The sequence below is a fragment of the Perca fluviatilis genome, chromosome 10, assembly GCF_010015445.1.
Source record: "Perca fluviatilis chromosome 10, GENO_Pfluv_1.0, whole genome shotgun sequence".
Classification (NCBI taxonomy): domain Eukaryota; kingdom Metazoa; phylum Chordata; class Actinopteri; order Perciformes; family Percidae; genus Perca; species Perca fluviatilis.
The window spans coordinates 11219259-11226568 of record NC_053121.1 but is presented as its reverse complement, the minus strand read 5'-3'; positions in this window follow the sequence as shown (position 1 = coordinate 11226568).

The window sequence follows — 7310 nt, the reverse complement described above, 5'->3', positions numbered from 1 at the left end:
ATGCTCCACCCAGGGCTCAAACATTAAACTGCAGATTAATTAGCATAACCAACGTGGTATATAAACAAAACAAAACAAAGTGGTTTAATGGCTCCAACAGTTTGAAAGATGGGGAATATAATGATATAATATATGTAGTTAATTTTAAGATGATGCTGAACAGGATTGCTGGCTTCAATTTGGATGAAGAAGCAGCTAAAGGAGAATGAATGAGTCTGAAAAGTAGGAAATATGTCACATTAGGGAATCTCAATCAGCTGTGTTGAATATTTTCAAAAAGTATGAATGTGAATTGAAAAATTTATAAAACTAAGTTAATGAAAGATTAACCATAATCATAAGGAATAGTTGACCATAAGTATAGGAGAGGAAGAAAAGAGAAAAAGAGGAGGAGACAAGTAGGAGAGGAAGAGAGGAAGAGAGGAGTTATTTGTTAGTTAACATGATGTCATGATGGACTAACTGACCTTGGGCTCAAAACAAACAGGTCTGTTCTTCTGCAGTCCGGATAGTGTATGACTCAAAATGGGGCAACTTTAGTCTCTCCCATCGGTGGGCCAGCCTACAGAGGTCAGCCTTGAGCCTTCCAGGTGTGGCTCTCTCATCAAACCTCAGGAGATATTTGCTGATTTGTTCTAGTGATTCAGATGGAAGCCCCTTATCTACAAAGGTCCTTGGGTTGAGGCATGCAAAATCATCATAAAGGGCTCCATTTGCACACTAACGAGTGTGAATGCTCTCAGTTACTACGTATCCTCTGCTACTTACTCTGGCACGGTCTTTTTCTTTCTGATTTTTCTTTCCGGTAGAACTGCCTCTACCACCTCTTTGGATCCGTTGTCCTTCAGGTTATTGTTAGCCCACTCAAAAAAGACAGCAGCTTTTGCGAAATCATCCATGTGGACCTAAAGATGGACCTGTACTCAGCATCGCCAAACCCAGACTTATGCATTGTGTACTGCGAGTCTCGGAGTGGCTTCATGATCTATAATGTGGTAATGGGTAAAATGATGCACAAAAGTTTAGTCAGTAGGACAGTAAGTAGAGCTGGAGTTCACTCTGTTGGAATTCACATGAATTAAACCACTTAATTACCACTACATCTACTATCTACTATCAGTAACGTTTCATTACGCACAGAATGAAGTGTTCTGGGCCGTGTTTTGTGACCGCATCCACGGCAATTATTATTTTATATACACTCACTGGAAAGTTGGCAACCATATTGCTTTCTGTATGCTTTCATGTAGTCTATATCTAATTTAGGCTTTAGTCTTTTATATATATTACATATGTGTTGCTGAGCTGCTTTTTGAATCAATTTCATGCTAGTATGCAAGAAACATTCAAAAGCAACAAGCATTTAAGCAAATACAAACATGGCTTTTCCCTTTAACCAACATCCCACTACTCACATGAGAATCCATGTTTCGTAGCAAGCCCAGGCTACAGAACTTTTCCTATGTTAGACATTACGACCCTTCTTTCCCAATTATTTAATTAAAATGTCATTAATATTTGTAGTAATTAGCTTACCATTTGTTATATGTATTTGTTTTTATAATAGTTTTTACCTTCTGCTTGTAGAGTTCCTCTCAGTCTGTGTTCTGAGACTGTGATTTCTCATACCTTAGCTGGTTTTGGTGAACAGACTTTTTCATATTGTGTTAAGGACATAGTTTGAGCGAAATGTATTGTTGCCTATCCATGGCACCAAAGTGGTAAGTTGGTGGAACTGCAAATGGATTGTTTTGGTGACCTTGGGAAATATCAAAACACAAGAAATATGTTAAAGGTGCAATACAGTATGTAATACTGACAGCTAGCATTTAAAATGGTCACTGCAGTTCAAATTCAAAATACTGGAGAGAGCCGTCTCCCCTAGCCCTCCTTCCCAGACCCAAAATTCACAGGGTTGCCAGGTTGAGAACCCTGAACCACCTGTCATACTTGTCTTCTATGTTTGGTAGAAATGCGGTCCTAACTTCTTGTTCACCCACTTCAGTAGGTGACAGTGTCATGAAAAACTAGGGTCCTAGAAATGTGGTCCTGAAAATGCAGCCTCTGGTACTGCAGCTACATGTCAGCTCTAATCCAGGACAAGCTCATCCAGCTGCACGTGGCCGAATCCACCTGCAGGCAACCATTAGGCTGCGTTCTTTCCCCTGTGCTCTTTTCTGCTGCACCTCCATCAGTCAGTAATGCTCATGAAGTTTGCAGCAACACAACCCTCATTCTAGGGACTCTCCAGTCAACACTGTGGCGTCCTTCCGCTTCCTGGTTTCCATCATCTCTCAGGACCTCAAGTAGAAGCTTGTAGTGGAAAGTTTTTATCGGTCATACTGATGTGTGGTTTTTCTTTTATATGTTATCCATTACTGCATGCTTTTTATATTCTCATCACTTTATATGTATTTACTTTTATACTATATGGTATTTACTCTGTTTTCTATATGATATTATAATATATCAGTTATAGGGATCCATTATAAGTGCTCTATTATTCTAAAAGGCGATCATAGCTCCTTCTGCCTCCATCATGTAGCCTCCACATGTGGTAGCACCTGGCAGAGAGCCAACTTCAATGGCCTGAAGCAGTCTTCTCTAAAAAATCTCAGACTCAGCAGTTAAAGAAGTAGGATCAGCAGAAACAAATTGCTTAGTTGACAAGAAGTACAGTCCCTCCCTCTGTATAAAAACCCTGAGGTTTCTTTGTTCATTGACACTCTCTCAGACTGCATTGTCACTCTGTCAGACTGTCTCCTTCTTTTGCAAAAGAATAAAGAAAATAACTTAGATAACTCCAGCGTGTCAGACAATCTTAATTTCCAGCTTCATCACCGAACACCAAAGAGATTCTCCACAACAAGCTGAATGTCAGCTTCATCATGAAAAAGGCAGAGCAGAGGATGAACTTCCTGTGACAGCTGAAAAAAATCCAACCTACCAAAGACAATGATGGTGCACTTCTACACTGCCATCATCGAGTCCATCCTTACCTCCTCCATCGCCATCTTGTACACTGCCGCCCCCACCAAGAACATGGGAAGACTGCAGCGTATAATTTGCTCTGCTGAGAAGGTGATTTGTTGCAATCTTCCGTCCCTACAGGACCCTTATGCCCGACCTTGTCCGATCTCAGAAGCTAAGCAGCATCGGGCTGGGTCAGTACTTGGATAGGAGACCGCTCGGAAATACCTGGTGCTGGAAGCTTTAGAGCTGGCTCAGGTTTGCCTTGGACCTGCTTCTAATTATGCTGTTATATAGTAGGTGTAGACTGCCGGAGGACTTCATTTGACACACTGAGATCATCTCTACTCTCTCTTTCCATCTGTGAGCATTCATGTCCCAGTAATGCTTGTTACTAACTAAACTCCGGGGAGATTATTTTCGGGAGTCCTTATGTTTTCTCGCCTCGCAGATTTCCTTGGATTAGGGTGGCACCTAAATCATGGTCGCAGCTGCCGCCGTGGTCCTGCTCGGCGCCCTGCTACGACCTGCTACGCCCTGAGCTGCTACAACTAGTGATGGTCAAATGAAGCTTTGCGAACCACTGTCTTTATTTTCTGAGCTCACTAGATGGCGCTCTCTGTTCAACAAAGGGTTGAAAACACACTGAATTGCCATTCCTTTAACTTTTTTCGTTGAACAGAGAGCGCCATCTAGTGAGCTCAGAAAATAAAGACAGTGGTTCCCAAAGCTTCATTTGACCATCACTAGCTACACCTACTATTTCTAGTCGTAGTTCCATTATCTTTATTGTTACTATAATTGTCACTATTCATCATACCCCCAACCAGCACCGGAAGATGACCGCCCACCAAGAGCCGGTGTCTTTCCAATGTTTCTGCCTAAAAATGTTTTTCCTAACCACTGTTGCACTAAATGCTTGCTCTTGGGGGAATTATTGGAATTGTTGGGTCTTTGTTATTTATAGTGTACTCTAGAATTACTATCTTATCTGTAAAGTGTCTAGAGATAACTATTGTTATGATTTGATACTATAAATAAAATAAAATGTAATCTTCCAGACGCCAGTAGGCCTAATCAACAAGGCCCGGAACCCCGACTGACAGACTCTGACAGTCTCTTAACCGCCTACCACTACCATTGCGCATATTAATACATACTGTCAACCTTTGCACATCCATTGATCAATATTTTTGCACACCCTGCACAAACCGTACAGGCTCCATATTTATAGTATTTATAGTGTCTTTTCATAAACTTTTGATGTAATATACCTATTCGGTATTTATGTTCTCGACTGTAGCAGTACTTTGATTTATTATTAATTCCCTTTTAATATATTTATGTATGCACCAAATACACCAAGCTTTGAAAACCTTCTTTGTCAATAAATCTGATTCTGATTCTGATTCTACAGCTGACTGTAGGATCGAACAACAGCCAGGGGAAATGGATAAATGTAATATGTATATATATATATATATATATATATATATATATATATATATATATATATATATATATATATATATATATATATATATATATGTGTGCACAATAACACAGTGATACTAGTTGTGCAAATTGCAAAGGCAAGTTTTAATGGATTATGTACACTTTCTGCTTCCAGACTTACAAACAGCTGGGACATAGCATTACTAATTATTTAAATCTTCCAACACAGCTCAGGGATAACCTTCTATACACTAGTTAGCTGTTCTAAATATTCAAAGTCTGAAATGCAGTGGCTGACTTTGTATTTTGAGATTCACTGTCTAACATTTAAAATCCCTCCCTTGGCTTTCCTCTACCTTTGTTCTAGCACCAGTTAAGACAATGTTCCACAGCAATTCAAGAATTCTGAGATAACTCCTCCAGACTGAGATCATATTGCCACAAATCATGTATGAATCTGAAAATAAATGAAAATAAAATACATATTTTGCCAATTCAATGTGATTCATTTAAAAATTATAATATAAAATCGGAGTTACTTATATGAAGAAAGGCCTTTTTGGGAAACGTCAATGTTCATGGTCTGGATTCAGATTGTTGTTTCTCTGCTAGTTGGTTTTACTGTAGATTGCAGATACAAAGTACACTCGTAACTCTGCATGAAAAAGGAACAGTGTTTGAAGTGGGGATTTAAAGAGTCATAAATAAAGTCGTACAGAAAAATCTCTGCATTTTAATCTCACCCAGGTGGCTCCGAAGAACAGACACATATTCTTGTAGATTCAAAGATTTGCAGTAAAATGAAAACTCACACTTCATTCTCCAGGGCTGAGCAGTGCTAACTTTGGAGCAAATATTGTTTTATTCTTAATTATGTCCCCCCTCGCCTGGGCTCTCAGCCTTGGAACTCACAGAAGTGGGAGATATTTGGAGAGAGTTGTACAGTGCCTGTAGGGGAGAAAACGAGGACACATTCCACTGATCAAATGATTTTATTATTGCAAATCAAAAGAGAATAATTTAACATCTCCCTCGCTCACTAACTCAGTGCTGTACTCTACTATCACTCTTCATTATTTCTCTCTCTGCCTTTGTCTCATTCCCTCTTCTGATATACCTTTGATTTCACCAAATGAAATGCCACAGCCCCGTGAAAACTGTATGATCTGAGACCTTGTAGATAGTCAGATGCAAATGATAAGCGTGTATGGGGATTTTAGTATGATAGTGCTTTCCAAAGGTCAGTAAACTGAACAGGGAGTTGTTCCAGTGCCCTTAAAGTGATGGTTCGGAGTAATTCACCCTAGGGTCCTTTGCACCATGACCTCGAGCCAAACACCCCCCCAGAAGCTTTTTTCACCTGGGTCTAACATTGGGAGAGTTAGCGTAGAGTAGCGTTATCAGCTGAATAGCTTAGCGCAGGGGCTAACGGACCCACGTTTGTATCTCGTAAATTACCCCACTAATAATGCCTGAAATGATACCAAACGTCTACAAGTAGTACAAATAGGTTATGCTCTCATAAAATGATGGATTGTAAAGTTTGTAAGTACACCAGAAGTTTATGTAAATAACACTTGCCTGCTGGCTTCTGCTCTCTGCTGTTGTTGCTGCTGTAAGACAAGTGCTTAGGGCCGTCTACAAATTACAACACCGAAAAGAGATGCAACAAAAATATTTATTAATTTAACTTTTTTTTTTAAGTAAGTGCTGTAGTATAACTAGCAGGAGACAAGTAATAATTGAGGTAAGTTTGGAGACATTACCTTATTTAATCATTGAATTAATAAATATTTTTGTTGTAACTCTTTTCAGTGTAGTAATTTGTAACGGCGACCTAAGCATCTAACTGCAGGTAGCAGCAGCAGCACCACAGCAGCTAGCAGAAGAGAGCAGGCAAGTGTTCATAAACTCGGTGTGTACTAAAACTTTCCAATCCATCGTTTTATGAGTGCATAACCTATTTGTACTAGTGTAGAAGTTTGGTATCATTTTGGGCAATATTAGTGGGGTCATTAGAAGATACAAACGGTAGTCCATTAGCCCTCGCGCTCTAAGCTCTTAGCTGATAAAGCTACTCTACGCTAACTCTCCAATGTTACAGATCTCAGGTGAAAGTGTTTTGTGTTCCGAGGTCATGGTCAAAAACTAAAAATTACTCCGAACCATCACTTTAACGTAAAACAATGAGTGTAACATTATGAAAACTTAAGCTTCAATTGCTGTTTTGTTAAAATGTTTTTTGTTATGTTTTCTATTTGTATTTAAATTTTCTTGTATTTTAATTTGTTGTATTGTATTGCATTTTATTGTGACGCACTTTGTGATTTTTATCTATGAAAAGAAACTAACTTTACTTACTTACTTACTTCTTTTTAAATAAGGTTATAACTGCAATGCAACTTTCTCTCCAGAGAGAGATTACAGGAAAGAGACTCCAAGGTATTTGACGCTGCTTTTAGATTCAATATTTCTTCACACTGTGTCTTAATTGTATAGCTTTTATTTAAGGTTCTTGTGTAGGATTTAGTTGCATCTGGTGGTGAGGTTGCAGATTGCAACCAAGTAAAGCTTTTAGGAAAACTATGGTGGCTGACATGAAAATGCGAATAAATCTAGAGCCAGCAGTGTTGTGAACAAGTCATATTTGCTCAAGTCTAAAATAAGTCTCAAGTCATTTGGTCCAAGTCTCAAGCAAGTCTAGAGTTATTTTTTTTAGGGCAAGTCAAGTCAGTGTCAAGGCACATCAAGTCCCAAATCAAGTCACTTTTTTTACACACATGATAAAGCACTTTTAAAAATTTTGATTAGTGAACTTTTAAAATCCAAAAGTGATTACCCGTGGCACAGACACAGCCATTGTGGTGGTCTAGTCCGACTATGTT